Here is a 19,848-nt window from a genome sequence, read left to right on the forward strand (position 1 = left end):
AAGCTTTTCTCTCTTTTTTTCCTCTCTTTCGGCTCAGCTACGATAACTGACAAGCTGGCATCATACTGAACGAACATACAGCGCATATCAGTCTTGTTTTAGTGTTGTTTCTTCAAGAACAATCTTCCTATCTAAGCCTCTGCGATACATTCAATACGCAATTATTTAAAAATGCTAAAATGTTACTTTGCCTGACTGGTATAGAAATATGTGCTTTTATTTTTATTTTGCTCTACTTTTTTAGGGGGGATTATTAGTTTTGTCGCGTTATAACAAAGTTGACTGAAGAGCCAGTCTCCCTAAAACTTTGTGTTATTCCTTAAAGGTCAACATCGAGGCGGGGGAAGCTTCCCAGAGAGTAGTGGCTTTAGCAAACACTGTCATTCAGACTTTGAAGGTGAGAGGCAACGTGGCAGCAGATCGGGGATGACTTATAGTGTTCTTGAAGCCCACTTCAAAACAGACTTACTTATCTTTGCGTGCGTGAGTGGGGGATATGTGTGAGGGCTGGGAGGGAGGAACTGATTGGAAATGTGCTGTCTGAATTTTTAGCTTTTCGTTTTTTTCTCCCACAATGCTGGTGTGTTTGCATGGAGCTCACAGTCAGTGAACCAGCCTGGAGCTGTACCTCTTTCCCCCTGTGGTCAGTGGTATTTATAAGCCGCTACAGACATTTAATACAGATGGCAAAGCACCTTCAATTTACAGACACTGTTCTCTCTTCTGGGAAATGGCCAGAAAGTACTTTGTATTTAACTACCTGGAGATTGAGCTGAAGGAGCTGTGAAATAGGTGGTGCATCTCTAATGTGAGGAAATGCATTGTGAGGACTACAAAGAGCACCCAACTGTCAGGAAATTCTGCAGGCTCAGTACACACGGATGTAAAGCATTATTTTAAGGAAATGTGCACAACTGATTTAAAAAAAAAAAAACAAAAAAAAACAAAACAAACAACTGAAGCAAAGATTCAGCCAGTCGTTGAAAGAGTTAACTTTCCTTCTTTTGGCCGCTCACCAGGAGGGAAGAGTCAGAAAGGAAAAAAAAAAGCAAGGTTAGCCCACTTCAGACACTGACGGGGAATTCCTCGCTGTCTGTTCTGCCTCGGCCACGTCTGCCAACTCCATTGTGTTTCTGCCTTCCATGCTTACCCGGGCTGTTTCATGCTCAGACAATGAAGGACTGTTTAAATTTACTACCAAAAAAAAAGAAGAAAAAAAAAACCTGTTATCTTTATATAAATAATGAGGCCAAGTGGGAATAATGTGCAGACTCTGGCTGTTTAAATTCACGGCACAAAGAGAATAAGCCTGCTTCAACTGAAGATTTCTTTGTACTTCCTGAAAAGGGGCATGGTCAATCATCTTTAATGTGTATGTTGGACGGCGTTCTTCCTGAAAGAGGCTGGAATTTTGTGTCCAAAAGGCAAGGCTGCTGTACAGCATGAGAAGTGTGAGCAGGAATTAAGATTTCGGACAATGTGGCATAAATATTCCGTGTTATTACTGAGATGCAAAGTTGCAGACTTGTTTCATTTCTCCCCATCTATAAAACACAATGAACTGCAGTTTGGAACTGTGAGCATTGTAAGGATTTCAAGGACAGTACCTCCAGCTATTTTGATCACCCTGCCACAAGATGATTTTTTAGGTCTTTCTCTTGGTGCCAAGAGGTTCTGATGAGGTCCAAAAGACTGCACCAGACTTCTGAAGATGTCCTGAGGTTTCTGGCGGAGGGATTATGGTTATATCACTGCATGGCTGGTTTTATGTATTCTGTTTATTCTGTGTTTCGCAAACCAATGAAAGAGAACTTTATTTTATCCTTCACTGTGTACCTCTGCTGAACGATCAGTCGTGAATAGACCGAAGTAAGCTGCTTTCTTATTTAAGAAAAAGGAAAAGAAAAGAAGATATGCTGGGAGTTTGGGTGCCATAAAGATACTGTAAGATTAGGAAAAATTCAATCGTGACAATAAAGTTATTTCCATCATTAAGATTCAGTTTTAGCTTTAATTTCACATGAGATCTTTTGCACTTTGGATTCTTAATGTTTGACTAAGGATGTTTGCTCAAGTAGTTTGTAGTATCAAGGGACTATAACTAACCATCTTGATTTTGTTATATGCCACTGTATTTCTACATCCCAATGATAGGCAAGTGATATCTACTTTCAGAGATGTGGAGTATTGTCCCTTCAATTCCTCATCTGCTATGGACTAAATCACAGACAACACTGCTCTCTCCCATCCGACTTGAAAACCACAGCAAAGTCCAAACGCAACAAAACCAAACCACAAATGACCCATTAGGACTTGAATTTAACACTTCCACGACTCTTTGCAGTTTCCTACAGTGTATAAAAAATTGAGAAAAAAAGGAACATCATTCCTTCTGAAAGTTATTTTTTTAACTCTTTCATTGTAAGAGTCACAGTTTAAAGAGCTGATTGAATTTCCCTCTTTCACCGTACGTGATTCGGATTTTGAGGCAGTGTCGCCGCAGTTCAGATATAAAATATTAACAAATCATTTAGTTTTTCATGACTTCTGTGCCTTTTTACCCACTGTTGATCACATGCTCTGTGTAAATCTAGTTATACCTCCAGTCATTTTGCATGAAACATTCACACATGCATGAAATATCTGGGAATATGTGCGCTGTCTCTTGAATACTTACTTGAATCCAGGAACTTGCTTTATGTTGCGTTCACTTTTCATCTCGAAATCTTTCAAATTCCTTTCAGCTTTCATTGAAAACCCTTAATTTTTCTGCAGTCATGTCAACAAACAGAATTGACCTGGAAAATCATTAATTTTTCAAATCAAATTTGAGCATATTTGGTCATCAAATTAGGAATTAATGATAGAATTTGACAGTGGCAGTTCTAGCAAAGACAACACGCTTTCTTGACAAGTATACACTGTAATGAGGCATAATTTGAGACAAAATGCGGTATTGTTGAACAATATCATGCTTTGAAATCAAACAGAACGTTACTTTAGACAGATCGTGTGGAGGCCCAGGTCCACGTGTTTGTCTCTGTGTAAGTGATCGAGCATATGACTACAAGAGTTTCAGCAGAGCAGAATGGCTTGAGGAGCATGGTTCATGTGATTGATGCTGTTTGTAATGTTTCTCTACTTACCTTGCTTTTATTGCATTTGGGAAGTTGGGCCAGAAACGCAATAACTCTACCAGACAGTGAGCAAAGTGAAATATTGAAGATCCTGCTGAGTTTTTGCTCTGTTGGACGAGCAAATATGACAATATCTGTGATGAACTCCAAATACGGAGGCATCAAACTGTTATGTTAGTAAAAAAAGTTATGATAGGACCTCAAAATAACTGAATAAATCTGCAAACTAGATAACCAGAAATGGAATGTAAGGACAATTGTTTTGTCTTGTCTTTGACTTCTACCCTTTAAATAAGCTTTATTACTTTTATGACTCTGTAGAGATGATTGTGTTTCACCCACAACTGGACATCTAGAGTGTATTAGACGCAGTTTGAGTCAATATTGAGCGAGTCAGCATCGCTCAACACCCCAAACATATCAGCAGAAACGACTTTATTGTTCCTGCACCTTTATTTTTTTCTAGGCTGTAAATCTTTTTCACATCATTAGCCTCCATTTGGATAATCCCTTTTTATCTCACTAGTCTGCAGATTCCTTGCAGCTCGATTCATTAAGGAATTCACTGGTGGCACTGAGAGCTGGAGCTTCTTTTCTGAAAGCCTTTACCGAAAGGCCAGACTGGAGGAAATTAGATGGGTCTCTTTTTGTTTGCTCGGTCCATCCTGACTCATCACTGTGCCGGTATTTTTAGCTGTGGATTCCTGTTTGCCCCCCCCCCCAGTGTTCACAAGAGAATATCATGTTCTGTGAAACAGGGAGGAATAATTAATGTCATGTATCAGCCAAGAGTCAGACACAAGTTAGAAAACATGGCGTGTAGGGTACTGTGTGTTCTGCAGCTGTGTAGGGGTGCACTTATTAGTGAAAGTAGACTAAATGTGTGTGTTTTTTTTGCTGGGTTTTGTCTGGCACAGCTGCCTAGATCAGATGCACGATCGTTAAAAAATGTTGGGTTTAAACCCGTGGTGACATTGCGGCGGCTCCGGTTACTCCTGTGGGAGTACCTGCATTGCCGTTGTGACTCCCTGATTAATTCCCAGGATTTAGCTTCAAATGGCTGGAGTTTGGCCTGCCAGGAAAAACAAATAGTCGGGATAAAACGGCAAAAACCAAAGGTTTTAACTCGCTGTTATACATGAGCAAGATCATGCGAGGCATTATGGTTTTAGAAATAAACAGGGTTTAACTCTTTTCTTCTAAATCTCAAGTACAGCTCACCGCCCCCCCCCCTACCGCCATAGAGTATTCCCCAACTGTTACAGTGGCCAAGTGACCTGATATCCTGTTTATCAGGGGAACAGAAGTATTTCTGATTGTTGCACAATCCTGCCGGTCACTGATCTGTGGCACATACAGCTGCCGGGCATGAAGACAAATTTAGCTTCTATTGTACGAGCCTGCAAACAATCACACTCTGCACGCGGTAATCTTTAACATCAAGAGCCGCTGTTGAATTGTGAGGTTGCCTGGTTGATTGTCAACATGCGTGGGGTATTCTTGCAAGTTTTTAGCACAGAAGCCCCTCACATTTTCATGCAGAATTAATTAGTGTCACACTGGATGCAAGTAGTTTTTAAAGGAAAAAAATTAAACCTGTCTGTCTTTCATTGAAATTAAATCATGGCATAATGTCACTTTTGCTATTAGCGCTGAGAGTCTGTGCATGCCAATTGATCCTGCTGTTGTCATAGCAACTTGAACCACTAAACCTCTGCGCAGCTGTTGTTATGGAAGCCCTTGAACAGCTGGGGGGCTATAGCTGTGCAGGGATTGTGGGAAACGGGTCTTTTGGTCCTCCCTTCCCACCTTGACCCCAAAACTCTTACCAGCGAGCAGCAGAGGATTCAAGGAACTTAAAGACGTTCCTCTGGAATTTAATTTCCCAAATGAAAGATGGCTTGTGATCAATCAGAGAGAAAGTTTGAGCGGGAATTTGTGAATATTCACTCAATTATTTGCCGTCACCAAACCTACTTTGGCAACAAAAAAAAAAAAAGTGAGCGGTGAAACTGAGCAAATCAAATTAGGCTAGATTTTCTCGCAGGGTTTGCCTGATGAATCTCAGTATTTCTCATTATTGCCACGAGCAAATGTTGTACACAGAGCAACAATAAAACAATAATTTCACAAGATGAACAGCTTGTCCAGGGATGAGTTTTCTGAATCCAGTTCCGTCAGCCATAATAAAGCCTCACATGTACAGTAGCAAGGTCCTGTCCTCCCACTGTTTGGTATATGAAAGAATTCACCTTCTGGGGGTTTTCGCATCTCAATTATCATGATTGTGAATACTGTCTTTTTGTAACCCATATACTCTATAAGTTATAGAAGATATTACTTCTTAACAAAATTCTGTTTTTTGTACGGCAGCATCTTGATGAAATGTGGCCACTTTTTGAAGCAGGAACCTTTTTTGTGGTGACAACCTTCACGTACATACGCATGAATGGATTAATGGATTAATAAGAATGAAATGATACTGTATATTTAGATTCTTTTATCCATACTAACTTGATTAAAATGTCTTGAAATGAAATCAACACCTAAGCAAAACTGATTTAAAAAGTTGAAGTGCTCCAGAGATATCTCTGAAATCACTGGAAGTCTGTGCAACGTAGGCCTCTTGATCGTATTTGTGTAAGCTGCCTGTTGAATCAGGAATGGATGCCAAAGAGAATTATGTCACAAATCTAGCCCACTCTGAAGCCCTTTTTTTTTTTTTTTTTTTTTAAACACTGGTCAAAACCCACTATCACCTGCTAACATCTGGCTTTTGAGTGCCATAGGAAAGTGTTTGTTCGCTATTCAGTCCCGCGTCAAATGCTTATTCACTGGTTTTTATCGGCTCCGGCTCGGCACAGCGTCAACGGGGAACACAACACCTGGGTGCTTAAAACTATGATTTTTAAAGAGGGACTTTACAGAATCACGTGTTTACCGACCTTTTATGTCAACTTTGAAACTAATAGCTGCAACTTGCGGACAAAAGGAGACGAGATTGATCAATTACTTTATTTATTTATTTTATTTTTACCTGACCTAAAGACAGCTGGCAGCTCTCTCAGTTCAGCTTTGTGGGGCTGACGTCAAGCGTAATGCAGTCCCTTCATGTTATTGTAGCTTACAAGCTTGTCCCCTGGAAAGGAAGTGGAAGTTGCTGGAATGGTGCTGAATACACTGTAGCTCTCAGAGGGCTGAGGGTAAACAAGCTAAAACTGGCAGTGGGAATGGATTTAATCAGCCTGTTTTTGTGGTGTATTTGGGATAAAAACTGCATCAGACAAAAAAATCCCTGCTCCATGTGTCAATTTCTGGACAAGAACCTTTCTGCACAGTTAAACAAAGATATACAAGAGAAACACTAAATTACTTTTTGGCGGAGAGGGTCTCTAAGCTTTGCACTCTATCCAGTTTGTCATTTTTAGTGGTTTAGTCATTTGGGTAGCCTGGGAATTCCCATGCTGCTTTGCGCTCGATTTCATTCTCACTGCAAAGTCAGCCTGGAAACCACCGCCCTTATTTTTGCCAGAGTTTGGGAACCAATCACAGAACGGGGGGGGGGGGCAGCAAGACGATGACGACGTCTGTGCGCTACACCGAAGCTTGTAGAGTGTTAATCCAACATGACAGCGGACACAACGTTACCGTTCAATGCAGCCTTAGAAAGTGTTTCGGAGTAGATTCACCCTAGGGTCATTTGAACCGTGACATCCAGCCAAGTAGCCCACCCGAAGTTTTTCCGATATTGGCTGAACATCAGCTGAGTTACTGAGTTATCCCGAATAGCTTAGTACAAGCACTAACAGACCCTGGCAGTATCTCCAAAATTACCACACTAAAATCACATGTCATGACACCAAACTTCTACAGTAGTACAAATATGGTCTGTACTCACAAAACGATGCATTTGGAAGTTTGTACATAGTCCAGGAGTTTATTATTATCAACACAAGCCTGATAGCTTTTCTGCTGCCAAAGCTTTGTTGACGTCACATCTGGGAGCTGGGAGCTTCAAAGTAAGATGAGGGTTGATCTACTACTGTAGACAACAAAGCAAGGCTGCTCAATTTCTCCATTATTAAAATAAATTCACAACTCTACAACATAAAAATTCATGTAGAATATAGCATATAGGCCTACTTTGTTGTCAATTTAAGTAGCTTAGAGCGCAAGTTTACTTTTATTTTCCATTTTTTTCTTCTTCCTCATCGAATTTCTGTCGTCATCTGGTATAAGTGATACAATTGGCTATGAATCGCGCGCAAAGCAGCATGGGAAGAACCTGACGTCATTTGATAGACATTCGTAGCGCCCAATAAACGGCTCTAGGCATTCGTAAACCACGCCTCAAATACGAGAAAATAGAGCTTGAAAGTCCCGCCCCCTTTTTTGCTTCTTCTTCCTACTTCCGTCGTCCCCATGGGACCTCATGCCTGGATCTATTGACATGGGCAGGATGATGTCTTCTGTTCCCAGTCATTATATGCCTTTTTACAGTACACGCATGATGTTCTGGGGTTAAATATGGATGAGTTCATGCAAAAACATTGGCGATTTGTCGTAGGAGTGCCTGGTTAAACGTTGTAAAAAAAAGTTAGGGTAAAAAGACTACATTGCGTCGCATATGCTACGTCACTGATCCCACCATTTTTTTAAATTTGTGGATCCCCATCACCACAGCCGGCGGTCTCGCTGGCTGGCATGGACGAAGCCAGACATATCACCACCAGCATAGCAGAAGCTCTCCACGTGCCCCGACTGGTAGTGGTTCTCTCCTCGGCTCACAAGTTTTCGTTCGCCCTCGAAAAACTGAGTGAAACTGGCCAACGACAGCGCCATTCTTCCACTCCTCCGCGCGCCCAAACGTGATGACGTTTATTTTCCGTGCCAAACGCTACATGCTGTAGTTCGAGAAATGCTCAGAAAAATAACTTAACAATGAAGCACTTATGCCCGCTAAACTGTTACGCTACTGGTATGAAAAAATATTAAAAAATGTCCTACACAACATATGTGAAATGCAAGACTCAATTCCATCAAACGCAAAAAATAGTTTTATTCCGTCATGGCTCCGTCATTGACTTGAATTGCAAATTATTACACTTCCGTGGTCCCGAGGGGAGGAAGTTGAATGACGTCAAGGAGGCGGGACTTTCAAGCTCTATACACACCTAGTTCCCAGACCACCATCTCATCGAGATGTGGACGCGTCAGCCAGGCTATCATTTGGGTACAACTACCGAAGATTGTAACATACATGAAGATAAACGATATGATGGATAATGCTAAATTTATTCAACAGTTGGTATGTTCTGCTGTGAATTGGATCAAGGTTTACCATCCATTAGACTTTACATTCGTGGACGATCCAACTCCCTTCCAAAGCTACAGCCGGCAAGTTATTTAATAGGTCAGTTGCTAGCTTACCGTTTTTCTCCAGAGTGTGCATCAGAAGTCTACAAACTTAACTGAGCACAGCATAGCATCTCATCCATTTATCCATTTTTATCTGTTTTGATGACCAAAACAATAAGAGGCCTGCATGAAACTTTTATTACAGAATTAATTTTTTATTTTTTTTTCTAATTCCCACTTTTTCAGGGATGTTAGTCAGTCAATATGCAGAGAAAAAAACACTACCCAAATTTAATGAAACTTGGTGGAGATGCGGAGCATGGGAAAAATAATAAATGGGAATAATAAAATTAATTTTGGTGTACTTATCACTTCCTTTACAAGACTGGGCCCTGACTTTTGTTATGTACCATTATCTCAGGGTGGCTATTAAGCCTTCCTCTATTCTTGAGCTGCCTTTCTGTTCCTATGGAGAGCATTATACTCATTTTTAGTGTCTGAAGCCTTTTGTCCTTTTCTTTAGTACAAGATGTAATAAGAATGTAAATTACTTGGTAACTAACTCCACTGACTGTATGGATACTGATGTCCACTTGTAGAGGCTATGGCCTGTTGGGCAGATTCAGGAATGCTAATGTTTCCTCTGTGGCTTTTGTGAGGAATACAGTGATTAGACCTCCAGCCCCCTGGGTGGAGCCCCTCGCTGCTCTGGCTCCTGCTCTGATTTACTTTGACGTCGACAGGAAGGTCAGCTAGGTCCCAGAGGGGTCATGGGGAGGCAGAGATGGTGAATGGTGTGTGTGGTAAGCTACACTACAGAGACTATCCTCTAGGATCCCAGACAAGGGGTCGGAGGGACGAACGACGGGAGGAAGGGCCTTTGGAGCTTAGGGAGGGCTTCGAGGAGGATTACTGAGAGGCTAAAATGTTTTCTTTGTGGCTGAAAGAAACCTAAGAAATGCTCTCACCCAAATCTCCTCTGGTCTGAGGAGGAATGGAAACTCAAGCTACATCCAAAAGACTAATTTGTTATCTTGGGCTCTGAGTGTGTGTTTACTGTCACTAACTTGCCTTATTTTCTTTAGATGTTTTGCACTCTGAATCTTCAGAAGTCACACAGAAATAATGGGTTGCACATTGCTATAGGTTGGATTCACTCTTGATGGAGATTATTCAAGTGAGAGATCGTTGGTGGAAGTCAAATAATGAGGGAAAGAAAATGTTCTTTGTGAATATGTTGATTTTTCCTTTTTCAAACAAAAGGCATCGATACTTCTGAATGAAATATTTTAAGTATAAAATAAAATTCACATGTTAGAACCTTGTCGTGCATATTTCCTTTTTCCATTTTCAGCTGAAAAGACATAAAACATAAGACATGCACCACAGATTAGTTTTAAATGTGATTTGATCACGTTATGGGCCATTCATCTCACTTTGCCACATTTCAGATGATGTAAACACACAGGAGCTTCCTAAAAGTCTGCATGGAAATAGAATAGGATAATATTGTTTTCTCTTTTCCCCATCTTGAGGGAGATTGAAAACCCTAAAAAAGGAGAACTATTTGAACTCTTTGCACTAAATCTTCGCAGCTTTCATTCCAATCCCCCTCCTTATCCACTCTGGGCCTCTGGTAGTACCTACCTACCACACACACAGAAGTCCCCACTGAGCTGTGCAGGACTAGTTAAATAACATCTCTTCTCTGAGGCTCTGTGTTAGCAGATTGCAGGAGGCAGGTTGCCTGCTGTGCGGCCTGACCACACTCCCACTGTTCTAGAGAAGCCTTAAGTGAAAGATCAGGTGTCCTGGCCTGAATGCTTGATTGAACTTAAATCTTTTGCATGTGCGCAGTAACTCGCTATGCTCCATGTGGCTCAGACATGGCCAGCCAGTCAGTGGCTCGATGGAATTTCCCTGTTTTCACATATTTCATTGAAGATAGTTTACAAAAAAAAAAACATTTTATGAGCAGGAGAGAAGTGATATCTACTCTAAACCTACACTTAAATTAGGTTAAGATGGTTTTTATACATGAATATACTTGTATGTATTCATCATATCGAACTGAAAGTTCCAATGCCTTTCCAGTGCCACTTTATATGTTCAGTTTTTACATAAAGATTTAACACTGCAAGTGAGATTTTGACTTTTTTGACTTTAATTGTTGGATATGAATCACTGCCCTTGAATGTCTACCCTTGAGACTAAACTGTTTCTTACATTTTTTTAAACTCTTGAATTCTAGATTTCCTTCCAAGAGCTTCCTCTAAGGAAGAATTTGTTTAATTTTTCTTTCAGTCTTAGATGCATGGCACTTTATTATACCATCCCCAGACTTTTCCCAGCAGGGGTTTTGTTGTATTTTGACATAACCTGAAATTAAGTTAAATGGAACTTCATTTATCCCCAATGGAAATGATGATACATTATGAATGAGCAGATAAGCCATCTGGTTGCTTTACCTCTTGTTTAGCCAGACCTACTGCATTTATTGTAGTTTTTGGTGCTGTATGTCATCAGTTCCAAGAAAGAAAACTGTAAAAAAAAAAAAAAAAAAGACTGTGTGTGGCTGATGGCCAACTCCACAAAACAAGAATGATGTTTCATACTAAAATACTTAATTTGACATTATTTTGATCAGAAAGTGCTCTGACCACCACACACATTATAGCACAGATGTTTTTGTCCCAGATGCGGCAAGGCTCAAAAACGGCTTATTTAAATTTATTAACAAGTCCTTATCAAGTATCATTTATGCACATCATAGACTCCTTATTTCTTTCAGGGAAGATGATGGCTTGGGTTCCAGTACATTTCCCTTGTTATCATAGTTACAATAATAAACACACAGTTGAGGTTATGGAAGTGACAGGAATAAAATAAATGGGTGCTTTTGGAACAGACAGTTGTAGAGGTCGCTGAAGATTAGGAAGACTACACATATTCAAAAGCTTTTCTCTGACTACATTCACAGCACAGACAGGAATTGACGTGCCAGCTAAGCAAGCCAAAACCAGCTTGAAATTCCTCCTTATATGAGCTCTGTAAATCATGAGCTTCCCTGTTGGTCCATTTTGTCTGTGTTTTGTTTAACATTTAAGTAAAGTAAAAATAAACATGTGTTCTGAATTGATCTGAGATGCTGGGACTGTGCATGCTGAGGACGCTGATTGACAGATCTCTGACCAGCTCACATGAACTACACTAACGGGGCGAACGGAGCTCAGTTTGTTTTAGCCACTGCTTTGATGGAAATTCACAAACTGACACAGCAGATATTAAATTATACCTTCCAACTTGGAACTGGGAATCTTGGCTGTTTCTTGTGAAAGTTTTTAAAACCACCAGGTGAAAAATGAGGCAGGCGTTGGCGGTAATCCTCGACTCTTTGTTGTTGTGGCTCTCTGCAAAATCAATTTACTGACCATAATTGTGGTTATCTGAGTAGCTGCATTGCCCTGCAACCTCCATAGGGCGGTGGTGCCTGTTTGCTAAATGAATTCATAGTGTTTAACTCTATCAACACCCAGTAACGTGCAGGTTATTTTATGTGCATAACCACGACATAAAAGTTGGCTAACTACCATGGCATAAAACTGCCAACTTGGCCGTTCAGTCAAGCAGCATGTGATATTTCAACACATGTAGTGCTGCCTTTCAATTTTGCCCCTCACAAATTTAACCCAGTTAGTTTTCTTTATTATTTGAGTAGGAAGCTGAAGTTCTGAAAATTCTGGCATCCAGGGATGATGTAGTTTCGTGATTAGGACAGAGTAGCTAGTTAGCTAGCTATTTGTTGGATAGACATATAGAAGGCCAGATGGCTAGTTCAAAAATGATGAATCGTTGTAGACTTATACAGTATATAACATCAGTGCTACGCTCAGGGTCGACTTTTGCTTGCCTTGACTGCTCCACTCAGACCTGCCCTAAAAATCCTTAAATGGTTACTCAATTTTCTGTTAACAGTCCAACTCCATAATCAGTACAACATAGTTCTCAGTTCTTGTAACATGTTTGAATCGGTTATATCTAACACGTTTAATGTGTTTCCTAGCAAATCTCTGAATTAGCTTGAAGCTAACATAAAACGTAATTAAATAAAATGTGACACAATTACATTTTTTCATCCCACATCTAAGACCTGCTTATGTCCTCTTTCTCCTGGTGACAAGGATGTGATGGTTTGTGCTTACATGATTGGTTACCTTTAAAGGAATGTTTCTGAAAAATTCAGAGATTTTCTACTAGAAATGCTTGGAGCCGCTGCACAAAGAGGCTGGAGCACATTGAGAAAAAACATCGGGTTGGGATTTTTCTGTAGAGGGACGCTGTGCACTAATTGGGAAAGATCAAAAATAGATGCTGGCATTCACACAGAAAAATGCTATGTGGACACACAGCAGAGTATATAAACAATGTAAACTCATGAAAACTATTGTGCGTGTGTGCAGCCACAGCCTGATTTATCATTTACAGAAACCTTGTTGTCCAAGAACTTCTCAAGTTAGTCCCACTGTTCCACTGGTTGAGATGTTTCATTATTACTATTACTAACATTATTATTTTGACCCAGTTCGACTTCCACAATCCCGGCCAAAAATATTTCCGCATAACCACCAGTGATTAAGTCCACCACTGAAAATAGTCCCTACCACATGCGCATTTTTTTCCGGTGTGAATAATGCTCGATCAAACCCACAACATTATCTCACTGATTCTCATATGACCAATGTTAATGCTGTTTTTAGAAGTCATGATGTCTTAATTAAGATGCAGAGATTAATCTCTTTCCTCTCTCAACAGGCTTTGACTGGAGACTTGGATACTTGCTGTGGGCCAGCTAAATGTGAGTTTCTGCTCGGCTTACTTTGGTGCAGTCTTTGTTTCTGCACGTCTTTAACAAAACTCACATTGCAATTTCTATGTATGTTTCATGAGCACAACATTTATTTTTGTATTGAAAGAGTTGCAGAATACAAAGGCACACAGAAACAACATATCTGGAAAAGGCTGTCTGTTTGTTCACATGCCTACACCAGGCAGTATAACTATCGAACAACACATACAAGTGCAAACTGTTAATGATAGCCCTGCTGCTGTTTAGAGAAGGTGGTCAAAACTAAGTAATTATCTCAATCACTTGAGCTGATTTCTTGGACCTTTGGTTACTGTGCTCAGTGTTTTTGCTACAATTTTATTCTAGAGCTGTGTCTGTTGTAATGACTCACCTGCAAAAACAAATTTGCATCTTGGACTATAGCGTGAAAATTAGTATGATACTTTTTCCTCTGTAATTGAGCTGAAGTGATTGGGTTGGCAGTCATGTTTTCCTGAAGTATCCTGCTCGCTAGCAGTATCCTGATGGGGTCACGCTCAGAACATACAGTATGTATGTGCGTTTGTTGTGATCTAGGCAAGAAATGGTGAGGCAATGGGAACCAAAAGGAAATATGGGATGGCTTAGTCTAAAAGAAGACCAGCATACTAGTTTATTGCCAGGATAAACAGGCCTTGTAGCTTGACAAATGGACAGGTCATATTAAAGTATTTAAAGTAGTTGTTCATTAAAACTTAAATTAAAAAAAAAAAAAAAAGTGATGCCAGCTGCCATTTATTGAAAAACAGGGCACAGCCTGGATTAGTTGTCAGTGCTGCTGTGTAAAATGTAAGTTCTCATAAATCAATATTTTACCTACAATAAAAAAAAAAATGCCAAATGTTGAAAGTGAGACATTTTACTACTTCATGAAAAATATTAGCTCATCTTGAAATTGATGGGAGCAACACATCTCAAAAAAAGTTGGACGGGTCCATGTTTCCCACTGTGCAGCATTCCCTCTTCTTTTAACAGCCTGTAAATCTTTGAGAGAGGAATGTTGCCTCATTCTTATCTGATGTAGGATTGTAGCTGCTCAACAGTCCTGGGTCTTCTTTGTTGTATTTTGAGTGTCAGCTGGTGAAATGTCGAAACTACAGATAGGACTGTCCAGAACTTTGAGTCTTCTACTACAAAGCCTTGGTGTTGGAATAGATGCAGTATGCGGTTTAGCATTGTTTAGCATTTAGCCATTTCCTGAAAAAGACGTAAATCATATGTTGCTCTAAAACCTCTATATACCTCTCTGCGTTGATGGTGCTGGCCCAGATGTACAAGTTGCCAGTTCCATAGGGATGTAGGCTTATTAATTGAGTGTTGATAAATCAGCATATGCAGTGCCTATGGTTTCCAAAAGGTATTTTAAATTTTGACTCCTCTGACCACAGAACAGTTTTCCACTTTTTCTCAGTCCATTTTAAATGAGCTTTGGTCCAGAGAAGACGGCCTTGTTTCTGGATCCTGTTCACATATGGCTTCTTCTCTGCATGATAGAGTGTTAATCTGCATTTGTGGATGGCACGGTGAGCTGTCTTCACAGACAATGATTTCTGGAAGTGTTCCTGAGCCCATGCAGTCATTTCCAAGACAGAATCAGGTCTGTTTTTAATGCAGTGCTGTCTGAGGGCTCAAAAATCACGGGCATCCAATACTGATTTTTATCCATCTCCATTGTCAAAAGAGGATTCTCTACATTCTCTGAATCATTTGATAATAGTATGTACTGTAGATGATAGAACATTCAAACTCTTCCTAGTTTAATGTACAGGAACATTATTGTGAAATTGCTTTACAATTTGTGGACATTTTCCTCTTGTTGGATTACATTATTTTATTTTTTTCTTTCCTTTTTGTTTGGCTTGAGAATATCTAGCGTCGGACGCTACATGCCAATCATCACAACCATGATTTAAGGGTCTATCGCAGGTCTACCAACAGAAATAAGTCCTGGGCGTTAATGTTTTATGTGTCTGGATGTCGCCATTAAAGCAAAAGCACAACTGAAACAAACCATTTTTAGGCGCCAAGCGCTGCATTAGAAACACGGCTTTCGTGTTATTTTCTCAGACGGGATGATAAAGGGTCTATATTTCATGTTTGTGTAGCTGTGATCACTTTATGTGTCATAGCAGCTAGAAATTCTGTCAAAATGACATCTCTATTTAGAATTCAGCGCAGAATCAGCTCAGAATATGTGAGAGCTAACTGAACTATATTTAGGAATGCCAAAGATCATAAACTATTATTTTTAATTAGACTGCTATTGAGATGTTAAAAAAGCGATATAATTACTGAAAGAGCTGCATCCTTCAGTGCATAATGTCTTCCAGATTAGTTTGTTGTTTGTTTTTGGCACCTTTATCCACTTCCATCTGACATATCCCAGAGACAAAGAAATAAAGGGTAAATTGCTGTCTTGGAGCTTTACAATATTAATGCCTTTCCCTGTGGTTCAGCTTGGAATTAGCCACCAGATTTAAATGTCCTCAGCTCCCCACGTTTGCAATTAATTGCAAATTGAAGAACTGAGAAAAAAACAAAAAATGTTGCAGCTCCTGCTAAATGGAAAATCACCTCTAATGAAAATGTATTTTTCTTTTATTTGTTTGTTCATTTATTGAAACAAGCCATTAAGACACAAAGCAATTCTTCAAAGTATCTGTATTTGTGCTTGGATTGTTTTGTCACATGAATGTGCCTCAGTTTTTGACTGATAACATTTCTCAGCATGAAATTGAAAAGAAATAGTGGATTTCATAGTCTATGATGGAATATCATTAAAATATTAAGAGAGTCCAGAGTAATCTCTCTTTGCATGGTCAAAACTGACACCCTGCGTTGGAATGGCAGTGACTGATACAGTATAATGCAAGATGTGGAGCAACACAATGGGCTCAACCATCCAGACTTTGTTACAACAGCATGGCTCTGCAAAAGTGGCCTGACCATGGTGCAGACCTGTAACCTATTAAAAACAGGGAATGTGGCAAAGGAGGCCCCTGCCTTGAACTGCTCAACATTCACGTTTTCAGAGTTTTGGAGGCCCGGCCAGTGGCGGATGTCTCTGAACCTTTTTGCTGGTCACTTTGAATTCTGACCATGAGCTTTGATTGACTATTTGGTTCAATCTCTTTAACGTCGATTATCTCTTGTTCGTCATTTCTGTGAAGAAAATCACTATTCCGGTCGAGCAACAGAACCTAAAAGAACATACTTGGCTGGTTCTTTTCTGCTTGTGGATAAGCGTCTGTGCTCTCAGAGAGCTGTCGAAAAGATTTTTGTCCACTTTCTTTTGTGTACATTTGATATGTGCATGATCTTGGTTTCTTAAATGGAACAGTGCCCCGGTCCACCTCATATTTGCTCTGAGATGTGGCAGTGGAAACTTGTACCTGTCTGTGTGTTGACATTCATTGGCAGTTGAGTTGCACAGTAATACATATTCAGTGCTGGATGTTTTACAGAGGATCGACTCAGGATGAAATGTTCTTTCTCAAGCAAATAGTGTCAGTCGGCTTATTGATAAATGGATGTTAAACATTTGCCTCTGATGCAGCTCTATATTTCTAGAAATAAATGGAAAAATATGGATGTAATATGCGATATAAGGTGAGACAGTGTGGTAGTTAGTACTATATCTTCACATTGAGATGGTCCTGGTTGTGAACCTAGCCAGGGGTTCTTTCTCAGTGGAGTCAGTGGTTTAGTTGACTTCCAATATCTAAGTACTGTCCTAGCAGCTGTTATCACCCCGATCATAATCGCTGCGAGCTCTTCTTCAGGTATGCCGTGCACCTGTGGTCTGTCTCCAATGCAACACAACCCTTCAGATACTGGCATTGTCCTCCCCTGTCAGTCACTCATATGTTGAAGAATTTTATTCCAAAAGACATAGATAAGTGCACAGTCCCAGATACAATGTAAATAGGTGCTTATTTCTTTTTGACACGACCCAGCATGAATTATTTGTTATTAATCCCAACATATGTCATCTGCTTGTTTTCCCATAATATCTGTGTATTAAGATTAAATTCCAGTTCTTTGAGTGTGTTGTAGCTCCCAGAGTCAACACTCCAGTGCTTACTTGTTTTAGCAGGTGTAGCCAATTTAATGAATCAGTTGAAACACCTTTTATTTTGGCGTAAAGAGATTTCACTTTTGGTTTTGGCTCTGTATGTCTTAGAGTCAGATACTGTACTGCAGCTCTCCTGTGACACCCAGTTTCTAAGGTTGTGCCGTGGGCCTGTAACGGTAATGTATTTTAAAAATTCCCAATCTTTCCCTTTATTTTTACTGCAATGTGCAAAATGTGATTTTAAGTGTAGACTGACTCCATCCTTGACTTACTTTATCGGCATCGGGCCTCTTTTATGACATGATCTTCTGCTGGTTGTGAAATTCAATACTTTCTTTTCCCAACATCAACACTTTCAGGTTTAATATTGTTTTAATTTCCAGTTTTAATGAGTCATTATATCAAATTACGGAAGATTTAAAAGACTATGTAGGCTAAATAAAGGACAGTGAGGGATCTGTACCCACGTAGCAGTCTGTAGTTGTCTGCCAGGGGAGGTCTGGTTATGCTAATCCATTTGTCTGTTTCCTGCACAAAGACCCGACTAATCGCACAGCTAGTCTCCATGTCCTTTCAGCCTCTAAGTGTTCCTCACTCCTACCCTCCCTCTCCACACCCAAAACCTCCACGACGATTTCCCACCAAGGATTGTTTTACGCTTAATTTTGTTAGACTTAATGAGATTTCACTAATTAAATCTCCTCCTGGTTGGAGACCCCCACCCCCTCCTCCCCTTACATTGCGACCCCCCCCTTCCACTTACAATCACTTCAGCCCTGGAGTGATTGCTCGGAGAGTTATTTTACACAAATAAACATTTTTTTTTCCTTTTTTTTTTTAATGAATAACTGGGACAGCGGGTTGTGCAAGGACAGGCCAGTGTCACTCTGGAATGTCCAATTTCGCGCCAAAATGCTCTGCTGCACTTGTGATTGCCGTTAGGTTTTCAAATCTGATCTGGTTTGTAAGGGCAGTTGGTAGTCTGCTGTGGGTGTTGCAATAATATAAAGATCAGGTTTTACATTGCGGAGTATGTCTGCTATGCTTTGGCATTGCGTTCTCATTTGACGGTGTGTGTGCTTTCACTTCAGCGCAATTGTTGATCAACCATATATTGTTACACAGTAGTCGGAGCTGTAAAACAAAACCGGACATCGCTGACAAAATGCACAAATGTTCCATATACACGCCTCTAATAATAATCCCTGCATTAGCTGAATGACAACGCTAAAAGGGAAGTGCTGAAGGGTGGGACCCACTCAGTTCAAGCAATGAGGCCTTGAAGGTCATTGTTAACAACAGCCGCTTGCCCTGCTATTGTGGACGACCCTCTGGGACTCTCACAGTGACTATTGTAGGAGCCAGCCTCCCGTTTCCCCTCTGAGCCCTGGACACCCAGTGCCAGGTCCACCGCTCAGCTCCTCAGCCAAAAAGTCCATTATACACCCTCCACTCCTCTCCCTCTTGTGCCTCTATGTCCATTGTAGCCACCCCCCCTCACCCAACCCCATCCGTTGCCTCATTTGTGTGCACACTCATACACACTGTTGAGCCTGAGAAGCATCTCGGCTGTGGCCCTCGGGTGGGCGAGTGGGCAGCGTGCCCGTTTCAGATGGGAGTGCTTCCTTGATGAAGGCTCATGCTGATCAGGTTTCTGCCACCTGTCATTCAGCTTAGGAGGCAGGAAAGGGGGTAAGAGTGGTGGTGGGCGGTGGGAGTGGGGGACCGGGGTTGAAGTTGCTCGGGGGCTGGACAGGAAAGATGCCAAGGCAGTATGGCACTGTGCCTGCAGCCTGCTGTTGTTTCAGCAGTCTTAGAGCTTCCAAGATTTCTCAAGTAGCCCCTTAGCTCATGTAGTCATGAGGTCCCCTTTAAATAGAGTAAAGATATATCCCAATCTCACATATTGTTGTTCAGTTGGTATTCTTTCTGTTTTTACTGAATACACAAAAATGTGTTTTATCATTGTACTTACTGATGTCTGCGCAGGCTGTGCAACTGTAGTTTTGCTCAGAATAAGTTGTAAGCTGGACTTGAATCAACATTAGATACAAGCAGTGGGTTATCATTGAAATAGTAGTGATTTGAATGAATGGTACAAAATTACAGTCTCGATCACCGACCATTTTATTCGGAAGCGTCTGCAACCCATGGTTGGTTATCTAAATGTTAACATTTGTACAGAGGGAGTGTTGAAACACGCTGAAAATGTTGAGACACGGAAGAAAGATCATGAATATCGACAGACATGCTGAATGCAGGCTGGAGGAAGAAAAAGGAGATGAAGAAAAATGCTCTTCTGTCCTTTTTAGGTGCTTTAAATTCCACAGTGTACGTAAACGCTATTCCCTCCCCCCTCCTCAGGGAATGTCAGAAGTTCCCATAACAGAATT

General features: G+C 40.6%; 1 protein-coding gene across 1 annotated transcript in view; it reads left to right on the plus strand.

Annotated features, from left to right (window-relative positions):
• The window catches only part of pknox2 (pbx/knotted 1 homeobox 2), a 122,933-nt gene that overhangs the window by 15,223 nt on the left and 87,862 nt on the right, over positions 1-19,848 (plus strand). The window contains exon 2 of the mRNA XM_075486516.1: positions 13,308-13,350. The gene's annotated coding sequence lies outside the window, so the exon portion shown is untranslated. The remainder of the gene's footprint in view (positions 1-13,307; positions 13,351-19,848) is intronic.

The sequence above is a fragment of the Odontesthes bonariensis genome, chromosome 16 (genome assembly GCF_027942865.1).
Source record: "Odontesthes bonariensis isolate fOdoBon6 chromosome 16, fOdoBon6.hap1, whole genome shotgun sequence".
In the NCBI taxonomy this organism is placed as follows: Eukaryota; Metazoa; Chordata; class Actinopteri; order Atheriniformes; family Atherinopsidae; genus Odontesthes; species Odontesthes bonariensis.